Genomic DNA, 25,096 nt, shown 5'->3' on the forward strand with positions numbered 1-25,096 from the left:
GAATCCTCAGAAATGCTCCTCTGGGGCTCCTTTGGGGCTTCGCAGAGCAATAATTTAGAAATACTGCATTTTGTGACAAAATTGCGGTTAGCATTTTAGCTGTGGCAAAACTCAGCATAAATGTATAATCAATGTTTCTCACGCTTTTAAAGAAAGGAGAAGCACATTGTGAAGGGGGTGATACAACAGAATAATTCCCACTGGTGATATAAAACCTCACTTTCCTGCCGTTACAGCTGCCCTGATAAGCATGCTCTGCAGCAAAACTCTTTGCAGAAGCAGGGAAGGTGAATGGAAGCCTGCAGACTCTGGTATTTTGCATAGAAATATTCTTTTTCCAGACCACAGTTCAATTCCTTTCCAGGTGACTAATAACTTAAAAGTGCTAATTACGGTGCAGGGGTTAGTAATGTATACCAAACAGCTGTGTCCCTCTGCTGTTCCTGATGAACAAAGTCATCAAAACAGGTCGCCAACTGACCCCTGCAGCAGCCACGGAGAGAGGGAGGTAAGAGTGCTCACTTCTCAGGGGATGCTCACTCCAAGGAAGAATTACTGCTGATTCGCAGCAATGTGCACACTTCTTCCGGTGCTTGCCATCTGCATCTTTTTTAAGCCTCACTTATAAATAAGCTAAATAGTTTCCTCTTTGCCTTCCCCTTGAGCTTCCTTATAGCTAAGGGAGTGATATTTATGTTGTTTTTTTTTTCCTTTTAAGTGACGATCTTTTGCCATAAGACTCCTAAGCAAGTTGGCAGAGATGGGTAGAACTTAAATTTTGGGTTCCCACTGTTGAGTACACCGCACATCTGAAAAACTCCATCCGTGGGCAGCAGGTAGGTGCTTGAACATGGCTGTCTAACACCAGTTTAAATGTCCATTGCACCCTGACATGCCTGTGTCACCCCTGGCTGTCCTGCAACAGACCCACCCCTCACCTGGAAAGGCAAATAGAGGGCAACCAGGTGAAAGACCCCAACAGCCTGAAAGCGTTCAGCTGCTAAGGGGCTTTGATGGGATGGGGCAGGGCAGCAAAGGAAGGTGAGAGCTAGCTCTGAAAAAGCTGGTGCCAGGCTGTAGTGCCATAACACACCAGGTGGGTCCATACACCCTGCTCTGCAGCCAGCACAGCTGCACTGGCAGAGTGGCTTTTCGATGTAGCTGTTTTGTTCCTGATAACTCCATTAGTCCAGGGCTAACTATGTTATCCTTGAAAAACACTTCATTGCACCATGCAGATGCTCCCCGAGGAACTGTTCTAAAGCCTTTGATAAAACAGGAGGTGAAAAATTGTGAATTGGAGCTCAGAGCAGAAAGCTCCAAGAAGCAGCACTGGAAAGCACGTAGTGTTGCTTAGGACTCAGAGGCAAGTGGAATATTTAGTTAAAATCTTTATCATGTAGGCTGATTTACACCAGTAGGGAATCCAACCTTTGGCTTTCATCACCCTCCTGTAACATTAAGGTGAGCATGTGCCAGGGAGGGAGGGACAGGGCGGGATGTGTATACATCTAATTCTTCAGTAAGCTGAGGGGAGGAAATACAGATTTTATATAGCTACTTTTTCCACTGATATGAACCCTCTTGAAGCAGTAAGAGAAAAAGCAGCTCCTGGGCAGGAGTAGTGCCTGCAGCTCCTGGGCAGGAGTAGTGCCTGCTGCTGTGGAGCACTGCTCTACACTGGTGTTCAGGGGGAGGTTTGCTTCTGTCCAATTGCTTTTGAGTGAACATCAGCAGGGGGTTATTAGTGGCATCCCTATCATGTTTCTAATAGTCTTGTTAAAACGCAGGAAATCAATGCTAGGAAAAGTGAAGGAGCATGCAGATAGAAGTCAGTGAACTATGCTTTGAGGCCCATCCAGACTTTCTCAATAATAATTGCTCTCCTCCAGGGATCCCAGCTCTTTGTTTGGCCTCACCAAGACTGAGCCAATAAGTGTCACTGCCTAAGCTCTTTGCCTCTTCCGTAATTATTTGTAGGCAAAATGCCAATGCTTCAGCAGCATGGGCCATGCAATGTTTATCTCAGGAGCAGCATTGCAATGCAGAAGTAAAGAACTGAAGGTCTTTAAGAGAATTATTAGAAAATCAATGAGGAAAAAGGTCCCAGCGGGAAGAGAATTAAACTCACATTTCAGAAATCTTTTTAAACTTTCTGCATTGCAAGCTTCCTCTGAGTCTCTTGGTCCAACCATTTCACTTCTGCTTCCATGTTGTTAAGTGTGGATACTAGTCCTCAACAACACAGAAATGCTGTGAGATACTCAGATGTTAAGGGCTACAAGCCAAGAGAGCTTGTTGATGGGTGTTGTTTCTCTCTCCACCATCTCAGTTCCTTTGGCCTTTCTCACACAGAGGCTCCCTCACATGATTTTAGTATGGGAGGTTTAGAAAGATGCTGTGGCCTCTACGAAGAAGAATTCCTCCTGCTTTGTCCCTGGAGAGTCAGTCTACATGTCCAATGCTGTGTTTCACAAGATAGACCTGTTGTACAAGACACAGCATCATTTTGGTGAATTGTGGAGACCTTCTGCAAGTGCACTCAGGACAAAAATATTAAGTACCATTCTATTTCCCCAGTATTCTCTTGCATAAGGCACACATGATCAGGTGTCTGCATTTTCTGAATATAAAAAGTACCCTGAAATAGCCTGGGGCAGCACTGTGAAACCCCAGAGGAGTTAGGCAGAGCCCCCAGTGTCAGCACCAAGAAAGGAAGAACTAAGGAAGGACAGAACACAGGTACAGGTGTAGTGAGTACATTGGTGTGTATATTACTCCTCTCCTAGTTTCCTTCCCTCACTTCTGTCTCACGGAACAACCCCTTCATCTTTTATGCTGAAGAAAAGGAAATGTAACACTGTTGATCAGCATTGCTTCTGCCATTGTAATAAAATGAAATGAGATCCAATGTACTCAGCTGTTACCTGAGCAAGTCATACTTAGTGACCTTCACTGCAGCTATTAACGTGCAAAACCATCTTCCAGCTGTAAAAGCTATCCTTCATTTCTGAAGTGAGAACAAGGAAAGAAAAAAAAAAAAAAGAATGAAAGAATTTTACACCTGTGAACACTTTTTTTTTTCTTTTCTTTTTCTAGCAGTGAATATTTAATGTCAGTTGTTAGTATTCCCTAGTTTGTTACACGTCCCCATAGGTTAAAGACACTCTTACTGTTTGCACATGCCATCTTAGTGTCCAAATAACTTACACCAGACCCTTGAAATAGCTCTGCATTTTGTATTTTTGGTCAGAACTAATGTTTCTCTAACAATTACAAATCATTCATGATGTATCAGTCCACCAGGTGGGATATGCCCTGTGCTCACTCTTAACAGATTTTTCTGTGGCATGAGCGTACAGAGGGATGAACAGCGCTTGGGCCAGTGGGAGAAGCTGAATGGAGGCTCTGCTCACTATCCAGCACTGTCATTTTCCTAGGGAGATGTTCATGAGGCTTCCTCAGCATTTCATGAAATTTTCATTCGAAGCACACAAGGCTCCCTGACAGAAGGAGCTCTGGTGAATCTTGCAGAGGTGGTTTCAGCCCTTACAGCCTCCTGCCATGTGCTCCTTCTGTCCGTGAGACTTGTCATCCTTGTAGCTGAATAAAAGAGGTTCCTGAACCTCAGCTGGTGCTGCTCAGAGTTTGACATATTACCTTATGCTACCAATGAAGGTGATGTGCAGGGCTGGGGGAGAGAAGCGGGGTGGAGTTGTGCCATGAGCACACCCTGACTCTGCCATGGCACTCTGAGTCAAAGGGAAGGGAAGGGGCTCCTCCACCCTGGGGTGTACACATAAATTGCTGCTTAGTCAGAACAGCAAGGACACTGATGGGATTATTGGGTTGTTTTAATTATTATTACTTTTAACCCCCCACTTTGCTATGTGTCAAGAGAGCCTTTAAAAATAGCAGAGCTTCGAGATCTCATGAATCCTTGATAAGCTCAATGGATAATATTTCAGTAATTTCCTCCACAGTCAGAAACACCACTTTCATTTTCAAAACAGGCTTGGATGGCTCAGGTACCTCAGGCGTCATGTCCATGATCCACTGCAGACAACCACCATTTGCTGTCCAACCCAGGCAACGTGTGTGAATGTCCATTTCTTTGAAGTCAGCCTCTCTGTGGTGCTGTTTAGAAGCTGGCAAGACCTCTTGGGTGCACCTGTGCATCCAAATCATTTGCTGAATCTGCACTGCACTGACTAAAGCTGTGTTGTCTAAATTTAATGTGGATGGCTTAAGAGGAGCAGCATCTTATGCAGCTGTCCCTGCCTTGTAGGACAAGCCTTCTAGGAGGGAAAGGTGAGAGCAAGAACCATTTCGGGTGTCTGATCCTCATCTGCCACACAACATGGTGACTCAGATGGACCAACAGAAGTGACTCCTGGAGGGACAGATGGTAAGATGATTACTACATGTGGTTTTGTCCCCTGAGACAGAGAGATGTTTAAACACCTAAGTAATAACTCCTGAGCCACCACAGGTCACAGTGATGTTTCAAGAAAATCAGTCACTGATGGTTTCTGATAGATAACCTGGCTAGAAGAGCTAAACAGAATCCAGTGAGGTTAATCACAGATTAATTCCCTTAAGCTGGCTGTCTTGGGCACTAGTGACAGCAAACTGTGAGCCTGTCGCTGCCAGCACTGGGCTGCACGCATGTATACCTGGCCATCGCTGTGAGAAATGTCAAAACCACATAGATGTGAAATGGAAAAGCTATTTAAGTTCTAACCAATTTCTTACAGAATTATGCCAAAAGTTAATGTGTCAAGTTTATAAAATCAGATTAAAAGCATCCATATTGTGCTTTGTTCCTGCTTAAGTATGTCGGTAACTGCTCTGGGAAAGCAATGCAGTGTTGAATATCTTTCTGTAGTAATTACAAATGAGTTTGAAAATGTAGAGGGGGAGATGAAATACTAAAGGCCAAATCTAATAAAGAATTACAGTGCTGCAACACCTACCTTGCAGTCATCTGGTGCCCATATGGGATTCAGAACACTGTTAGACACCTAGTCACCATTTAGAGGAGCCTACGTATATGGGACAGGCTGATCTTCTCAAAACAGGAGCCAAAATAGCCAGCTTCCTGAGAGAGAAACTGCCTGAAATCTGTGCATTTGGATGTCTCTGATTTGATCTATCTGGTTAACACTATGAGCAAGGACACATGCGAGACTGTACACCTTGGCCATCTGACTCAGGCTGTCAGAGGATATTCAGCCATGCACTTCTCTACCTGGGTATCCCACCACATTCCCACTTCCCGGTTGGGCCCCCCAGATCTTTTGAAATATCAGAGGCAGAGAAGGCCTTTGTTCCCTCTTCATAACACTTTAGTGGCCTGACTACATATTCAGGAAGATACCAGTTTAATCTCCCTTCCCCTTCCTTCCCATACTGAAGCTGTTCCCCTGCATCAGAAATAACTTGAAAGCAGGAAAATCAGTAGGAAGGACTTCAGTCCTGCAACGTGCTGCCTGGCAGTAGTGTGAGGGGAATATCAATGCACGCTGTGTATGAACAGGGACCCACTTCAGTGCTTCTTAAGTGCAGCGATATGGACACGGTCTCCTTGCAAACAATTTCTGAAATTGCTCCTGCACAGTGACACAATAGTAACAGAGCTGTGGGGATCCCCCTCTTCAGACCACGCAGTGATAGTTTAGCTGCTCCTACAGGATGGCAGGCACCTTTGGATGTTCTTTCATCGGTGCAGGAACTAAATCTGGCTGTCAATAGTTGGGTCCTTTAATGACTGCCTAAAAATAGCCCACTAACTTCATTAATGTTTTAAAAATTCAGGATACTTAGACCTTCTTAAGAACAGATATGATCCAACATTTGGTTTTATTCTGGAAAGCTCAACAGGAAAACCCCAGGGAAGGGGAGAGGGCCAATAGAGGGACTGGGGTGTCCTGGTGCCTGTCCAAGTTTGCTTACGAGGAGCTGAAAGCACTGTGTGTGTGTGTGTAAGCTTTTTCAGGGTTACAGTTCTGCCTCTCTTGCTTTATTGTTGCTTACATTCTACTTTGAATCTGACCTTGTACAGTTTATTTAGGTACACAAATAGAGCCTGTGACAGAACAAAGAACTGAAGCTGGTCTCCCAAGTCTTGATGTATCTTTGGATGTCTTTCCCTTCTGCTGATTTCTCCTTAGCTTTGCTCACTTCTTGCTTGAGTGAAGCTTCTCTTGATGTTTAAACTCCTGGCCATATACTAATTGGAGATCTGGAGACAGAAAACCAGCCACTATTCCCTACAAGGAAAGCTGATTTAAGGGAAATATTTCCGCAAAAAAAGTTAGATGCTTTTGTTGGTGTTTTTCTTTTCTAATGCCATAAATACTACAATCAGGCACACAGGATAGTGGCTGCCAGTTTTTCAGGATGATAAAAGCAGGATCAGCACCTTAAAACAAAGACATTTAGCTAAAATAAAATTTTCTGTGGGATGTTGCTAAACAGGTGAACACCTGGAGTCTCATCTAGCAAGTTCACCCATCACTGAGACAGTGCCCAGCATTAGCAGTGGGTAGAATATTCCTGGCCATATGCACAATATCAACATTACAAAGGTCTTGGAGACAAATACAGCTTGAAAAGACAATCCTCAGGGCTTTCTAGAAGGGAAACTGATTGAGCCAGATGGGGAGTATTTAGCCACAGCAGGCCAGATTCTCAGATAATGTAAATCAGCTTCACTCCACAGATGATATACAGCAGCTGGAACCTGTAGCTTCAAAGGATTGAGCTGAAGTCTCCTGCGCAACCAAGTCTACATAGATTTTTACCAGTAAAATTAACAAGGCTCATTTGGGGAGAGGTGAGTAACAGTTAATTTAACAGAAATTGCTGATACTTAACAAGCAATTTCTCTAGTTACAGGCTTTTTTCTTAGTAACTTAGACTTTTTTTTTTTTATTTCTTCTGAACCTCACAACACAATCAATACAGAAAAAACACATCTGAATGGTCTTGGATGGTAGCAAGCCATAAAAGCTTTCTGAGGCTGTTAAAATGAAAATCTTCCCTCCTAAGTGGAAAGGAGTTTTAAGGACAAGACAGCAGCTGCTTTGAAACGTCTGTGAATTTTTTCCTTGCAATTAGTAGCAAACAATAAATGCCTCTATCCTGAGCACTGATGGCATTTCCTCCGTGTTGGCAGCTTTTGTCTTTTCTAAACGATAATAACTGTGTGTGTTTGCTTCTGTTTAGTAGGCAATGTATATCCCTGTAAAGCATGCTTGTTCTGCGAACTAGCTGTAGGGGTGTTGTTCTGAGAAACTGTTTCAAACCTGGGCCTCTGTAATAAGTACTTCGCTGATCCATCATATAACCCTAATAGTGCTGTTATATTGAGCTTATGTGAGATTGGGAAATAACGAAACCTCTTACTTGCCCAGCTGCTCAGCAGTCCCCCATGCCTGGCACAGATTTTTACTACTACCAGGAGCAAGAGTTTGCTTTGTGAGAGTGAAGTAGAGGGGACAGAATCAACATTTGATTGTCTGCTTTCAATTATTTGTTGCTGTGTAAATGGTTTGGATTTTTCTCATATATATAAATATGTGTGTATATATATATATATATATATATATATATATATAATATTGACTCAACTGTCGGCCTTCAGGTAGCATTTGAAAGAAAAATAACCAGTGAATTGGTTTGTGCTCCCCTTTTCAGGGGGTTATAAGACATTAGTTGGCAACTTAGAAAGCAGAAGCATGTTCCAAGCTCTGCTATAGGCTTGGTGTTTAGGCCTCTCTGTCTAGCTGATAATGTTGTCAGCCAATATCCTTCTTTCACTGAGCAGAGCACTGCAATTGTTTCAATAGCCTCAGCTCTGAGCTGCAGCTGGCACGTGTTTATAATCCACCCAGTTCTGAGCAGGGCAACATGTGTCGGTGAACACCTGATTGTTTTCAAATGTGCCTGCTTTGTTTCTGGGGTAGGAGGCCAGTTCAGAGGAGTTTGTTAGCTGCTTTGTTCCCTGAGAATTGCTTCTGTCTCTTACAGGTGGTGAAGGACTCCTAGGAAGGTAAAACCAGACCTTTCATCTTTAAGTTTTTTTTGTTGTTGTTTGTTTGTTTTTAAATCTAAATTTTGTTGTCCTTGTTGTTTATTTTTTTTTCTTGTGTTTTCTTCTCATTGAGGAAATACTTGCTTTTGGAAAACTAGATTGTTAGAGCTAGAGATATCCTAGGCCAGGCTCTTGAAATGTGTTCTATGCAAAACCAGAGAGGTTCTGCAGCTTCTCCTTTAGTGATTGTACTCCTTATAGAATAAGGTCAAGAAGAGTTTCCACTTCAAAACTAGGCTACTGGGTGTCCATTTTCAGGGTCTGCTGCGTGCTTCTGCTGCAGGAGATGATGGCAAGTCTATGGCTAGTAGAGATTCCTGCTCTTCCAGTTAGAAATGGGGCCCTTCTTGTGCATTCAAATATGTGGGTCAGCTGCCCAAAATCATGAGACAATGTTATATCTGATGCTGTATTTTTGTGGTGGTTGGGTCATGTGTTCAAGTTTTACTGCTTATCCTGAGGATTAGAGCTCTTCTGGAGGGTGAAGTTTTTGTTTGATTCCAGGATTTGGGCTTAAAACCATCAAGTAGCGAAGGACTAACAGTAAAATCATCAGGCTACAACTTTGGACTTGAAGGAGAAATATGATTTTTTTTAAGAGCGTGTAAAAGCTACAAAGGTCACTTATTCAATTTGAGCATTTTTTTTTTTATTTTTTTTATTTTTTTTTATACCTAGGCTCTCAGCTAGGAAACTGGAAGAAAGCAGGAAAGATAAAAAATATTTTAGAGGTGGTCTGAAAATAAACAGTTTGTGATGAAAAACATCCTTCTGAAGCATTTAGATAAAGATAAAAATACTGATGGATCAAGGTGTTTTTTTTAAAGATAAAAATACTGATGGATCAAGGTGTTTTTAAAAAAAAACAAAAACAAAAAACCTTGAGGACAGAATGAGATGCAAAGCACCACAGTTTGCAAAGAACAGAGTTCAGTGCTGAAGCAAATGATGTTTTTTCACAAATTAGATTCACTTTTTTTTTTTTAATGATATGTTACAAAACAGACACAGAACAGTGTGGGGATGGAGGAAATCTGTCCTTTTAAATCTTTGCATCAGGGGTGATCTTTTAAAAAGGTATGGTTCAGCTCAAGCAGAGGTTTAGGCAAAGACTACGCATGAAACTCTTCACACTGTTATGCTGAAAATCAGACTGAACAATTGTAATGGCCTTTTGGTTTTAATGTCTATTATCTTCCTTCTGTCTACTTGTAATGTTATGTGCACCAGATTTTTCTCCTCATCTTGGGTAAACTAACTCAAAGGAAGAGGGTTAAGTTTCCTCTAGTCACAGCCTGTGAACTGCTTCGTGGTTTTAGTGAAAACTCTTTCATCAAATTGTGTCTTGTCCATACAAGACACAGATGTTGTGAACACGTGAATGGCTCACACAGGAGAGGAGTGTGAATTAACTGTATGTTTCCATGCACATAGTTGTGGTATGGCACTCTGTTTTCTTTTTCTCTTCTGTAATCTGAACTTTCAGTTTCCAGGCTTTTTAAATGTTTTTTGTTTTGTTTTGTTTTTTTAAGACTCTAGCACTGTCTTAAGACTTTTCCCCTTCTCTGATAATCAGCTGTTTGCAAACTTAACTCTATTTTAATGGAACTCTTTTTTGCCTGACAATTTTCTATGGGCTTTGTCAACTAGCCTTTCTTCTACAGCACCAGCATAATTTAGTGTAGATGTAGGGAAAGGGACTACTCTTTCAGGTTTCCATAGTGACAACCAGCCTAGCAAGTGGGGCAAATTCAGCTCTCGGTTATATTGGTGCAACCCCTGCTACTTGCACATCTGGTTTTTGGGCTCACTCTGCAGTTCAGAAAGAAACATACCTCCTGAGCTGATAAACCTTTTCTAGTTGTCAAGTTTATTCATAAAATAAATAGGGAAGTTTTGTCTGGTTTTTTGCTTGTTTGCTTGGTCTTGCTGTTCCTGGGAGAGCTAAGTGTCTCATTCATCTGCATGCTGTGTGAGATATACCCTGTCTTATAAAAATGTGCTTGTTTCACTGTTCATTTATTATAAGAAATAACAGTGCTCACGTGCCAGTTTTCTTCTATTTGAACCTAATTTCGTGAATCCCTGCAGAAAGCTAAATATTCCTATTCAATTTGCACTTAGGAAGCATCTTGCTGCATTTATAAATACTTCAGTCTCTTTTCCATAATAGCACAAAGATTCTACTTCTGGAATTAAAACTTGTCCTATCATTTTATATTCTACAAAACTTTGAGTATTCTCTCTCTCCTCAGTTCCTATCTTTTTTTCCTATCTTAGCAGTAGGCCACTACCTGGACTTATTTTCTGGGGGATCTTATACAAGGCTATCAACCCACAGTGCAAATACCTATAGAGAGGATTTTTTTTTTTTCCTGAGGTGCTATACAATTCTTTAATGTGCTTCATAAATCCACTGAATGGCTGTGGCTTTTCAATCTGCTGGTTCATCAGCTTGTCATTTTAGAAGATCCAGAAGAGAAAGACTAGGTACTTAGGCGGGTTTGGAGGCATTCAAGGTGGAGAGAGGGCAAAGTATTTCCATGGGCAATGTCAGGGAGAGGTCAAAAAAGGAATTTCTTAGCCCTCAGATTTTATTTATTTATTGTTCTAGATCCTTTCTTTGCCGGCTAGCATTGACTTTCATCAGCATAGAAGAAATGTAGGCTGTAAGATGAGGCAGTAAGTGCAATTATGCAATTTCCATCCTCCCAGGTGGTTCAGTAAAATACTTCTGTGAAAACCAGGGAAACAAGTATCTTGCCTCAACACATAAGTCTGATATGCCACATTCCACGAAGAAATTTCACTCATGTTTTTTATCCTTTTTTTCTACCTTTCCTGCATGCTGGGATCTGTTCCTGTTCTCATGGTGTATGTAACACTCTCCACCTCAGTAGCAGGTCTTGTAAGTATAATAGATTAAAATCAGATCCTTGTAAGGAACCACTGATGACTTTTGCATTGTCCTGTTCTAAAAAAGGTGCATGATTACTGAAGAACCATTGCAAAACTTGTTGTCTACTTTATTTGAAACTCCTGCTGTTGAGTTGCATCAATGTAACTGAAAGCCTGTTGAGAACAAATCAACTGCTGTGCTGAAAACCCTTGTGTTTTCATTGTGAAAACCATTGTGTTGTATTGTAAGTCCTGCGACATTAGTGTTTTCTCTATGTTTTCAGCTCCTAGAGTTAGGTGATTTTAAAACACTTTTTCTGAATGTGTGTGTATGTATATGTCTGCTTGCTTTTCCGTATTGGTAGAGAAAAATATGAAAATAATTTGATTGCTTTCTAAAGTTTTAGAAATTAGAAGGCAAAAAACATAATTGTATTTATCTTTTTCAAACAGAAGGATTTATTTTAGGTATATCTCTTTTTTTTTCTTTTTTTTTTTTTTTTTTTTTTTTATCAGTTGTATGCCTTGTTAACATTCAGGGTTGGAAATACTTAGGCTGTGTATTGTTTCCAATTACATCTGTCCTATACACAGCAATCTGTTACACTGGCTTTTGATCTAGAGCAATATAACTGAGAGGAAAATTCTCCTTTCAAATGGACTTCATTTTCTCAGACCCTGGCAGAATTTAAAAGCGATCTCTACCATCTCACTTTGCTTTATATTCAGTTCAATTTGAGGTGTTTATTTTCATCCACCCCTTTATATTATTTATTGCTCCCTTGAACAAAACAATACATATTTCTTTCTCAGCCAAGGAATAACCTGGGCTTGTTTCCAAGGCATTTTTGGAGAGAAGTCACGGCTGCTTGCAGCAGTACAGAAGAAGACACGCTTAGCTACACCCTTATCAGGATGTGTCTGTGGTTATTAACATCAGTGATCTGTCTAATTGAGAAATTCAGAAAGAAGAAAGGACAAGCCCTTGCTTCATTCCCTCTGTAGTTTTTCCCAATGAACAGCTTAGAAATAAACCCAGCGTTGTCCAGAAAAAATTGGCTTGAAGTGTAGTTTGTCAAATTACAGCCAATAAAAGTTGCTGTGAATGCAGACAAGGGTTGCTATGAATATGTGCACTGGACAGATATTTTACAGGGAAGAAAAAGACTAACGTAATAGGAAGGAATAAAGGTAGTAACCTGCTGGTATTTACTTGCTATCTACAACTTATTGCAAGGAAGAATCTATTTCTGGTCCACATGGAGTGCTTTGTTTAGTAATTTAATCATCAGTCTTTTGATGTGCATTGTATGCCTCTAGCAAGACATCATAGCATTCTATTTGCCTCCTTTGTTAAGGTAGCTGCATATCAGGCTGAATGCTTCAGGAGTGTTTCTGAAATAACTGCTAAATCTCTTTTTCTTGGACAGGAGGCTGCAACACCTCTCTAGTTAGTGTATAATACCCACTTTGAGTCATTGCTACAAGTCTCATTATTTTATAAGCCTTCACTGGCTATGTATGGCATTGCTTTAAGTAGGTGATGTTTCAGTAGTCCTTCTCTATCAGCTTTTTCTTTGCTGCACATAGCCTCTCTGTAGAGTACATAAATGTAGATTATCACAGTTTTTTCTTATCTGAAGCATACGGCAGAAACAGAGATGTCTGGTGAGCTAAAATGATTACAGGTATGGAAAAGAATTCTGTAAGACAGATTAATACCCCTTCTAATGTAGAGACACAAGGCCATGCTCTAGCAATAATAAATAATCAGCATTAAAGGGAAGGTAAATTGTGTGCATTTTGCTTCTCTCCAAGTGAGAGCAAACTAATTTAATATAACTATCAATTTACAATATAATATATGTGAAGTTGGAAGGCAACACCTCTACCAAGACTGTAAATCAGGGGAAACTCATTGCTGTGGGGCAGCACAGGCTCTACCCTGCCCTGTTTTACACCATCTTGTGGCCCTAACATGTTAAAAGCTGACATTGCCATATGCTCGCAGGGCTTGTGTGAACTAAGAGAAAAGCAGCCTTGTCTCCCCCCACCACCACCTTGCTAGGTGTCCCAACAGCTTGATATTTGGGTGAGATACCTACAGAGCAGGTCCTTCCTCCAGAAGGCCCCAGCTGTGTCCAGAGACTGGGTCTGCACTGAGCGACCACAGCAGTGACCTCAAAGGCAGGTTTTGAAGCACATCTGGGTGGCAATTTACAGAGAAAGGGACTTTTGGATAGGTGGATGTGGTCGGCTGCGACAAAGTGGATACAGGGCTTTGATAATTCTTCAGGAATTTCTAGAATCAGACATGAAGAAACCACTGATACAACTTCCACATTGGGTCTGCACCTGTGTGACAACTTGGTTGCTCTGGCATTGCTTTGATGCACATCTTTATCAGGGAAGAAACGAGCTCCAAATTCAGCAGCTGTAGCAGCTGTGTTCCTGTTGAAAATCCTTTGCCCTTGGTGCTATCCAGTTTGCTAAGTTGTGGCTTCTGGATGGGCGAGTCAAATTTCTTCTTGGAGATCTGGTGGTGAAGTCTTACATGAGGCATGATTTTCACCTCCTGTCTTATGCTGCTGCAGAGTGGTGTGTAGTTATCTCGTGCAAGTAGTAGATGATGATTAGTGGTGAGAACTCCAGGCTATCCTGCTAGCTTTTTGCATGGTCTCTTTGTCCTCATATTCTATCCTTCGCCTCTGTCCAGGATTTCTATGCTATAGCCAGGTTGATGTGCAGAGACGTGTTATGTTGAGTTTGCTATGGGGAATCTTGAATGTAGAAGTCTACAGAAACTTAGCTGTGGACATGAGGGGAAGGAATTAAAATGGCATGCAGTCTGTGGGTTTTTCTTTCTCTCCAGTAAGTAAATAAGCAATTTGCTGTTTTCTTTGTCTATTCTGTGCTTAATCTAAAGTTTAAAGATCCTAGTGTGAACAAATGGAGGAAAACCCATAAGGAAATACAGCTCTTGTATTTCCTTACTTTTACAAACTTTCTTGAAACAAGCAATATTTGAGGGACTAAACACGCAGACAGATCTTGTGACCTTCTGCCCCAGGGAGAGCAAGTAGCCTGTGCGTGTGCAGCTCAGTGCTACCAGCACATTGATGAATTTGAAGGTGGGAATCTTGCTGGGGGAGATAGGTTGGGCTGATAAGCCTAGCAGTTCTGGGGGCTTTGGGGAAAACAAAGCCTTCCTTGGATCACAGAGAGCTAACGAATTGCATAGCTGCACTAGGCTCAGTTTAGGTGGTTTTGCTAATTAGACCTGTATGGCTTCCCAGCTTTATTATATTCCTTGTTAAATCCATGGCAATAACCTCACCCCACTGCAGAGCTGTAAGTATTCTATGCTGTAAATACTCACTTCTGCTGCAGAGACTCCGCAAATCCTGCTTTGCTGTGGGAAGAGAGAAATCACATCTGTTCGGTAGGGACTGGGGAGAGCCAAAAGACAGAGGACCACCAAGTCAGGGATGCCAACTTATTAGAAACCTTGAAGGAATTTTCTCCTAGCAAAGATCAAGATACTTCATATCAATAGTTTGTAAAAGATATTTTTTTAAATGTTGTTACTGTTTTTATGTTGTTGGCTAGTTAGTTTGAATAAGCCTACTGTTTTGTTGATTTTTAACATTTTCAGCTATTCTGTTTTTATTAAGATGCATAAGGTGTTCTGGACTTGGTCAATCATTAATTATAATTTATTTTAATTACTACTTGACTCCCTTGAATTTAAATGAAACCCACATGCAGTTTAGCTACAGAGCTGCTCTGCAAATACACAGAAATTCAGGATGATAAAAACTGTGGTTTTGTGATTCCTTAATCCTGCCAATCTTTTCCTAGCTGAGCTCAGGCAACAAGCCTTCTCTTAGCTGTTGATACTTAGGCAACAAGCCCAGACTCAGGGAAAGTATTAATTGTAAGACAATTTAATCTTTGGGGAAAAAATAAAATAAAAATAATGTGTTCTAAAACTTTGCACAACCTTCCTGCATTCTCTTTAGATTGTATTGTACTTCATTTTTTCAAGTTTATGTTGACCTGAAATTTAATGTGATTGAATATTTCAGATTCACTATGTGTCATAAGGAGTTTTGAGTTCTGAAACAAAATGGTCATGAAATGAGTGAAAGTACTTTGCATAAAATAACCATCCTATAGCTATTTTAAGCTATTCTGTAGCAAACACTTTTAAAGTTTGAAGTGATTATGCCCCACATATTACAGTTCTGACAACTAAAAGGTTAGCAAGATACGGTTAAAAGATTTTTGAATCAAAATGGGCATATAAGAATGCCCTTAGACATGTTGCTGAAGAAGGAACAAAACTGGAACAAGGAACAAAGGAAGCCCCAGTCAAAAGAATATAGACACCTGTTGCCTAACACTTTGCCATCTTCTGGTATGATGATAAGAGAAGCATCTCAGACAGCAGGTAGCTATGGCCAGCAGCTAAACCGTGACATCCCAGCTGTAGCTGGGTCAATCCTGGCGTGATAAAAAGAGAAATAAAAAGAAATATTTTTTAATCCTACTGTGGAACCTGAAGTCCAGTGCTGAGGATGTGAGAAAGAGTGTCCTAAACTACTTTAGCAAGATTTACCAGCAGTATGAAGGGAAAAGTACAGAAGTATTGCTTGGGACAAACGGGCAGGATCTGTACTGCTAATTTCAGTAGGGCAATGTGATAGGCACTGCATGCAGAATGGCTGTGTGTGATACTTGTGGAGAATTATCCAAACCAGGGGAGTTCACTGTTGCTCAGGAGTTAAGCTAGACAAAAAACATATATTTAACTATACGTTCTACTTTGAAAGTCCCCCAAGCTTTGGAGTGGCATAAACACGGGATTTAAAAGGTCTGACTCAGAAAGCCAAGTGCTCTCTTGGAACTGCTGGGGTGAGCTGGTTTGAGGGAGGATGCTTTGCCCACTGTGCTATGTTTGGAGGCAGCACTTCTACCAGTGCTTGTGGAAGGGGTAGACCTGGTTTTTACCAGAGACTAAGAGAGGGTCAACACAGAGCCCTAAGGACACCTGTAGGCCTTAATCATCCTGCACACAGGCTAACTCCACCCCACTTATCCATCACCCAGAGGTCAGGACTATCATCTGATCCCAGCCCTGACTCTCCACACCACACTATCAACACAACTAATGTTCCTGGGAAGCTGAGCAGTTGCCAGTCTGGGTGATGTGGGATGGTGCCCTGGGTGGTGAAGTTTCTGCCCTGAGCTGGGGTATCTATGGCTCCCAACTCAGTCATCCTCAGAACAGCCTGCTCCTTGACTTTCTTTTTTATGCCAGTGTGTAAAGCTGCATTTCTACCATGAGTTAATGAGCAGACACTCTTGATATCTACTTCAGAAAGCCATAGGCAGTTCAAAAACTTCAAAACCTGTGTTTCTCTCTCCTTTTCATTCTCTTGCGCACAAGATACGTAAATATATCTGGATGTTACAGCTGCAGGTGAATTTAGAATAGACGTTAGAAGTTTGTAATGTTTAGAGGAATAAGGTTCTCTACCAATCTGTTCCAAAACATACCTAGTTCTAAGGGATGATTTACAGATTTTTTTTTTTAAAGATCATATGATATGATGATGTGACAGTGAGGGACTGAATCTGAAGAGGTTTCCTCCAGTTCTGTTTCTGTAAATCTCATGATCTTTGTTATTAGAGAGATTTTCTGGAGAAATGCTTCTCTGAAGGGTGCATGTCTTTACTGGGCATTTCTGATTTTTGATTCTTCTTCTACTTCTTCGAGCCCATTATTGCAAAACTTCCAGTACCCTCCTCTTCTGACTTTTTTTCGTTCTTCATTTTATGGGTGTTCTCCTCCAGCAGAAGGGAAGCTGCCCACCATGTAGGTCAGCCAGTTGTGGTGGAGCTGTTGTCTGTTCTGTCCTAGGGCTTCCATTGCTTCTGTAGTTCAAAATACACACACAGCCAGGGAGAAATGGGACTCCTCCCAAAAAAGCAAGTGTTTTCCAGGCTGGGATCTAGCTTCTCTATGAGCTGGCATTTTCTTCAAGCCCTGGAAGGACTTTAGGTATAACTTCAAATTCCTGACTTCTGTTGTTGTTTTGGGGGATGTTTTTGGGTGGTGGTTTTTGGTGGTGGTGTTTTTTTTTCTTTTAGAAAATAGATTTTTGGTCAGCTTTAATTGTTTTTAATGATTTCCTCTGAGCTCTCTGTAACTAGCAGTTGCATGCCTTGGTTTGCAGGCAATAAGAATGTGAAAGAACATATTTCTGGCATTTTGTTTAGGTAACCCACAAAATCCACCCTTAGACATCCCCATTTTTTCTCTCAGACTGTAGGGTTGCATGCATTCGTGAAGGGCATTGTGCTCCTTATCTCCTATGGAAAGGTGAAACATATTTGCAGATAGCTGGATTTGGTATATCCGTGGAGATAAATTATTGGGCTGGAGGGGGTAGTTTTGAATAAGGTCTTATTTACAGGACTGTGTGCATACTTGTTATTACAGAAAGAGGTGCCTTTTCTGTATATGCCCTCCTTATGTTGTACTAGTGCTGGAGACTAGTATAAGTGAGAGAGTGGTGTTTCTTTGGCTATGACATCTTAAAATATCTCCCTTGCTGTGTCTGTGTGGTCTGTTCCCATCAGGTTATTTCATCCTGCAAACGTAGAGCAGACCTATGAATCAAGAGGAGAAGAAACTCACTATATTTCCTAATGTGTGGAACATTGTCTTTGTTTTGCTCTAGTTTCCAGTGTCATCTTGGGCAAAGTGTAAGGAGCACAAGAGGGCTGGATGGAAAACCTCAGTGGGAATACTTGAGGCTACTCTCGAGCAGTGCTTGTGCTGTGTGTTGTGGCGTTATGCACTGTGCCATGCATGGGTGAGATGGTAGTGGTGGGAATCTGTTAATACTTGATTTTGGCAGGGTTAATCCCATGAGAAATAGTAGCAATGTTAAATTATAATACAGCAGATAGCCAGTACATGCCTTTGGGTATGCTGCTTCAATACTGTTTGTACTCTGATATTTACTTTTTTAGACTGTAATAAAAGCTAATTTTATTTCAACAGCTGAAGGATTTTTCTCCATGATGTTATTAAAGAAGAGAGTACAGCCACTACAAAGATGTTTTTACATTTATTGCCAACTTTCTTTGACTGAAGTAGTGTGTGCCAGATGAATTTTCACTGTCTGTCTTGCCCATTCTTTTCCCTAATGTTGTGGCTTCTTGTACCTATCCTTAGGAGATGCAGCTCCAGGGAGCTGACACAAATAATGCAGAAGACCTGGAAGTCAAATAAAAAAAAAAAACAGAAGTGACTGGCAGGAGCAGAAGTACAGCAATAAAAATGCTATTTAACCTGCTGGCTAATACAAAAAGGTTGTTTTTGCAACAACTAGTGGAAAAATATATTTAGCAATTAAATTAATCCAAACAAATAGGGGTTTTAGCCCCATTATTCTGGCTAAATTCCAGCTCAGGTAATTACATTCTGGCTACCTGCTTTCCCTCTGCAGTTTGTGCTGGGTAAATTATGGCTTATATCATGTGTGCATGTGTTGGGCTTGTTATGAACAGCGATGTACCACGTCAGCATCTGGCATGTTCTATCTGTTAAGATGCACAGAGGTGATTGCATTTGAGTGGAAGTAAGGGGTGACTGTTTAGCTGTATTTAACACATTAGTAGGCTTTGTGGATGCAGCAGACACCAGGCCCAGCATGTTAAAGTGACGGCCATAATACAAACAGATAGGCAGTAGTTAGAAATACATCGACAAGACAGATGAGTTGGATTAGCACTCTTCTTCCCTCCCCATTCTTCCTGTGTTAGAATGTCCCATACTTTTCTGCTGAAGCTGAACATTTTTCTTTGTGTCAAAGCCAGCTTGTAGAGGCTGCCTGTGTTTTTAATCATGACCGTGCATAGTCCTGGCTCACAGAGTAACCTCACAGACAGATGCACTGGTGGAACTGAGGGAAGAGATGAGGGAATGGGTAAACCATCTTTGACACAAAACATCCCTTCCTGGCAGCATGTGTGTTACTCCAGTCCTCTGGGAGATTCGGCTGATGCTGGCACATTCCTAAACCCCTTCTGGGGAAAGGCAGTGAAACACTGAATTCAAATCTAGCTTACAATTCCTACTGTATCTGATACAAAGCAGTCTCTTGCTGTGTCTTTAATGCCATGTTGAAGGGTCACTGTAATTTAATACATTTTATTGATTGTCAGCTCATTTGGAGAGGATCATCCCTGCAGAGCTGAAATATGAAAGCATGAGACAAGGGTAATGTCCTGCAATCACCAAGAATTTTCCTCTTTTCTTGCACCATTCCAGATAATACTTTGTATGCTGACGAAGTGGTAACTAGCATACAGCACTCATGTCAGGGAGTCCTTTCTCACTTCTGCTTTTGGTAGAGCTGAAGAGAGGGCTCATCCTTCCACTTATGAGGCACTAAGAATCCATCCAGATCAGGTGCATGTGAAGTACAAGTGGGTAGATGCACTAGTATTTGGCTGTGGAGCTGCTAGTGAAATTCAGAATCATCAATGTGTTAATCACAATTGGGGAACAGCTTTGAAAAAACATAAGTGATCTGTTATAACCTGGGCTTTGGAATTACCTCTTCCTGGTACTAACCTTACAAGCAAAGGGCACACTTGGCTTCCACTAAGAGCCCCAGTTACCTGGAGATGGGGCACATGCATACCACCTCACAGAGAGCACCTGAGGGTAGCCAGCTCATTGTTGCATGAAGGAGACTGAATGAACACGAGCAACAAGGTATGAGGCAAAGAACCGGTTCCTTTTCACCTAGACAAATGTTTTAACAGCTGTGCAAAATGCTTAGGGTACTTGGATGAATGAATTAATATAAATGAACATTGCCAAACAGATTGTATTGAGAATTACTTTAGAGCACAAAGATTTTTTGGTGGTTAAGTCCAAAATATGAAATTTTTCAAAATTGTTTTTATTTATCAAAGCAAAAAATATTTTCTGCAGGATAAACAACACATTTTTTTTCAGCTTTAAGCTCTTCTTAACAACTTTAATTTACTTCGTTTAAAATGATTCAGCCATCGCTGCTTTTCCACAATAGATATTTTGTTGTGGAAACTAATTGGAATGTGCATGATAGATGAACTACATTGAAAACTCCAATTTTTATCAGCTCTAACCCTTGATCTTAATTAACTCCTCTACATCTGTTTCCGTAGAAACCAACAATACAGTCAATAAAATACTACAGCCAGCTGTTTGTGCTGAAGAAATATGCAGAACAAACCATGTTTTCAGTTATTTGCTTCTGACCAGTTTGTGGTCTCAGCAACAGGTGTACTTTGTTGCCTTCAAAGGCATCAGGAGCCTGATCCTTGCTAGAGGAAAATGCATCAGATAATGACATTCTTTCTGCTTCACAGGTGGAAAAGATGTAAAATAAGGGTGGTACCTTTTCTCTCATTGATTGACAGCTGTTCTGTTCCGGGGATAATTAATAGTCTAATTGAAAATATCAAATACTTTTATGTATAGGGGATAGGGGAATAAGAGAGTGTATTTGGCTCATGTGGCAAGGTTTGGGTAGTGGGTTGGGGTGTGATGCAGCTCTTAGTTGCCTATCAGTGTTAAAACACTCCAGAAATTGAATCACCAAGCAAGCCTCCTCACTGGGGTGGGAGGGGGGGCGGGGGAATTCAGTCTATTTCCCCAGACCAGGAGTCTGTTCCATGAACGTACCTCAGAGTTAGAGGGTCACTAAAGAAGTGGATCCTCTGCCAGAAATCTGAGACTATATGCTAACCTGTCACCTGGAACTGAAAGCATAAGAAAATCTTTTGTAAATAAGATGTGCACAAGCTTTGAATTGTTTGTTTGCTTTATGCTTTTATAAATTAGTACTTGCATTTGAAGTTTCTTTGACCTGGATTGAGTTCTGAAGAGTTTCAAGTTTGTTAACATAGAGGTATCCCATTTCTGTCAGTGGAAAATCTGGGGCGTTTCTGTCAGAGGAAAATCTTTAGTATCTTTGGGGTACTGTTTGTCCCCGTGTCCCCCCCCCACACACACACCCCGAAAAAGTGTAAGTGACAGTGTCCTCCAGCTTGCAGTGTTGTCGCTACCATTTGGGTCTTTTACAATACTGATACAAAGTCAAGTGTCATGACATTATTAAGCATTGTGATACTTGTACTTTTAATAGGCTGGGCAGAGGAATTTGAAGTTGCAGTGACAACAGGGTGCAGACAGATTTCAAGGTGTAGTTTGTAACTAGCACAAGAGTACTAGCACCTAATGCTTTTGATAATGGATGCATTTAGAAACACAGCTCTATTATGGTAGTGATATTTCATCCATTTCTAACAAGAGCTAATAATTTTTTGCAAGAACTGTGAGGGAACTGTATGGTTGGAATATACATTTGGGAAGGGATGTGATAAATTGCCTATAATTTTATTTCAGTTTTAAATATTCTCCCTTAAAACATTCCTGATGGTATTTTAATTTAAATAAATGAGAACTTATTGGCATTTGCTTACTTTCATATTTCTATGAGTGTAGATATGTAGATTTTTTTTTATCTTTTATGAAGATAAACATCTCATGTCTGTGCGGTCATGTATGACAGGTAAGGCTGATGACATTTTCTGTAATTAAAGTTGCCAAATGCTTTTCATTACAAGAAACTGAAAATAGGGTGTAATAGCTTTCTAAAACATTAATCTGAATGTTGAATGTAGCAGGTAGTTTGTCAGAGATGTTTCCATTATCATATCTATTAAGAAGAAAAACAAACAATTCCTGTCAGTCAAACTGTTAACCTTTGAAAATATCCGATTTGTTGGAGTTCATCAAAGTTCATAAGTTTGACAACTAATTCTTCTGAAGTTGCTTCTTGCCTGGGGCATGATTTCTATAGGATTGAAAACAGCCTGTCTGGTAACTACACATAATGTTAGGCCTGAGCACCATCAACAACAAAAAATAATAATTTTGTTTCCCCTCCCTGGAAGAGAAGCTTTGGCTGGGTATAGATACCAGAAATATGACCCTTTCACAAAGTGAGAGCTGGAATTCACTGAAGAGATGGGTGTACGCTGGTGCTGATGTGATGTGAGGTAAAAGAGAAAAGCTAGAAATTAAGATGTGGAGGAGGAGGAGGGGGAAAAAGAAGCCTGAAAGCTGTGAGGAAAGGGGGTTCAAAGTGCTGGGTAAGATGAACAACAGGAGAATAGATGAGGAAAGGGATAAAGTTTGTGTGATGAAATAGAAGGGATAGCAAGACTGACTGGACTTGAAAAATAATTTAATGAAGGAGGGATAAGGAAAAAGTTGGAAAGCAGTTAAGGGTGGTGTTTGTAGCAATATCTGAAAGAGGAAGACAGAGGTGGTACTGAAACACACAGAGCAAGACCGTTTGAGACTGGGAAGAGGTGTGATAAGGGAAGGTGAAGTTTGAGAAAGCTCATCACCTAGTGTGTTTCCCTAACTGAGTAGAAACCAAAGCAATTTGAGAAATGGCATAAACAATGAATGAGGGAAAAAAATGAACTAATAAAAGTCCTGTCATATGTTAAGTCACCGATTTTGGTCGTCACAAATAGGAATTAGTGTATTTTTTCCTTATTCTAATTTCTTTGTATCAGTTTCCCTTTTGTAAACTGGGGAAGGTTCTAACCCCCTAACCTCATAAATGTGTTGGGAAGATAAATGGCAAAATGTCTGTGAAGCACTCACATACACTAATGATGAGTACTGCAGAAACACCCAGGAGGAAATTAATAGTTCTGTCTTCAGAACTGCATTTGTAAATGTGCAGTAAATAAGGCCTGGGGCAATACGTTGAACAACAAGCAGAAAACAAAATATTGAATTGCTGCTCATTAAGTGAGCACACTCCATTCTCTACACTAAAGGAGGCAGAAAAATATGGATGTAACATCAAAGTTTATATCATAAGTCACATAGAAAAGGGAATCTGAGATGAGGCGGCACTTGCAATCTTAATTCTTTCCTAACCCTAAGAGAGTTTTTCTTTATGACCTTAATAATGTTCTCTTAGTGCTTTTGTTTTTTTGTGTAGCTATGTAGCACAAAATGTTATCTCATGAAAAGCATAGGAAAGAAGTATGTTTTGAAGAACAGATTTCCTCTTCAAGGAGCGCAAAAACAATTCCACTATTAGAATAAGATTTCTTATGTAGTTGTATGTTATCTGGCATAGGTACACTTACAACTGTAATACGAATGTCCTAATCTCACTTGTCATCCCCGTATGACCTTCTCTAGCACACTATTCTATTATGAATTTAAGAGTGTTCCTGACAATCAGGATGTTTTTTCCCACTGAGTTGCATTTTGTTTGTGAGTAAACACAGAGTTGAAATGGCCTCTCATTTAATGAGAGTTTTTGCATTTCTACAGGTATTGACTTAGTAGCCCCACGCTGCCTAGCTGAGTGAGCTGGATCCAAATAAGGGTATGAAATGTATACCTACTGTTCTAATTAAAGCTGATGGCAATTCATCACCCTAATTGCAACAATGCCCTCTGTGACAATTTCTATCCCAAATGTCCCATTCTTCTTTCTGAGCAAGTGACTTTAAAAAACATTTGGAGCCTTGCCAAATACAGACAGAAAAAATTACTGACTGTGATATCACATGAGAAAACATTATGGAATGAACAAATGAAGAGGTCAAGCAAAATGGTGAGAATACTCTATCAGTCTTCTAGAAGTATGAACATATGCCTGAACATTAGTGGTCGTATTATCTAATTTTTCCTGTAAACTAATAGGAGTCATCTGTTAATAAGTTAAGATTTTCTAAAATGCTCTACAATCTTTGATGCTGTCAGACTCTTTTCATGTTTTGTTTTTAATTTCTTTTTTATTATTATTTTATTAAGGGAAAAAGGGAATAGATTTAGGCTTGGGAACAGGTTGTGCAGTCAGTGGAAACTTGCAGGATGCAGTCAGTTGGGCCCTTCCTTTGTGAACCAGTGTCTTGGGTGAATAAGGCTCAGTGTTATTAGGCTGGGCTTTACAGACCCAGCATACTCTCAAGACTAAGAATTTTTCACTCTGTGGAAAATAACCTAAAAATCATAAAAGAAAAATAATGTTTCTTGATTCTTTACAGGTTGAGTTCATTACTCTCAATATTTTACATTTCTGATTGACTTGTTGTAGCCCTAGGATACGTGCAATAGATTTTCAGTGTGGAAAATTGAGAAGTAACACTGAATATCATTTACATAGCCTAAGGACATACATGAAAAGGTTTCTTTGTTTTTCAGTGGACAAGAATCACCCCGTTAGCTTTAACTTTTTTTTTCCATGTGTTCTCTGGAGTTAGCATGTTATTTCTGTGGTCTACCAGGCTACTAGAAACAGTAGACATGACAGTAGAAAGGATATTACTAGACATAAATTGATATAAGTCCTAGGTGAGGGAATGGATGGCACTTTTGTAGAATCACTGCTTGCTTCTGCAGGTAACAACCGCTAAAATATGAACTCATTTTTTGCCTCAACTGGTCATGCACTGCTGGATGAAGGTGTGAAAGACCTGAACTGAGACATGAATCCTGAACAGATCAACATCTTGCACCCATTGACTTTACTGAGAATTGAGAATTTATCACCCTTTGGGCTTTGGATTTTTTTTATTTATCACACCTACTTTTAAAATCCTGAAAATGTCAGAATGTGAATGCAGTACTTTTTCTTAAATATTAGATTTTTATTAGAAGAAAAAATAAAAGGAGGGTGGGGTGGGGGGAGAGAAGGGGTCTTGTGGTCCAGCTGAATTCTGGCTCTTTCCAGGCTACGTATGAAGTTTTCTCTGTGATGTCTCAAATGGGTCATATGCTACTAGCAAGCCAGATCCTCACTCTTTCAGAAATCAGTTTCATAGTACCATATGGTATGACAGACAGGACCAGGCATAAGTGAATACAAGGTATATCTTCCTAAGACAACTTCTCATGCACTTGGTCTCTCTCTTTTGCTGAACGTTGAAATGCAATTTTCAAACCACTCTTTCTTTTGCTGGAAAATATTGAAAATCGTCTCCATTGGG

General features: G+C 40.4%; 2 long non-coding RNA genes across 3 annotated transcripts in view; both read left to right on the forward strand.

Moving 5' to 3' along the window:
* The first annotated feature begins 255 nt into the window (after positions 1-255).
* Positions 256-5,695, forward strand: LOC110351426 (uncharacterized). Its single transcript, XR_002398876.4, has 3 exons — positions 256-508; positions 719-836; positions 4,014-5,695. It is a non-coding gene; the product is annotated as an uncharacterized lncRNA (long non-coding RNA).
* A 2,203-nt stretch (positions 5,696-7,898) lies between these two features.
* Positions 7,899-25,096, forward strand: part of LOC106014730 (uncharacterized) — an 83,268-nt gene continuing 66,070 nt past the window's right edge. For both annotated transcript variants that reach the window (XR_011808043.1, XR_011808044.1), the window contains exon 1: positions 7,899-8,056. This is a non-coding gene — a long non-coding RNA (uncharacterized lncRNA). The remainder of the gene's footprint in view (positions 8,057-25,096) is intronic.

This window comes from Anas platyrhynchos, chromosome 3 (assembly GCF_047663525.1).
Source record: "Anas platyrhynchos isolate ZD024472 breed Pekin duck chromosome 3, IASCAAS_PekinDuck_T2T, whole genome shotgun sequence".
Taxonomy (NCBI): domain Eukaryota; kingdom Metazoa; phylum Chordata; class Aves; order Anseriformes; family Anatidae; genus Anas; species Anas platyrhynchos.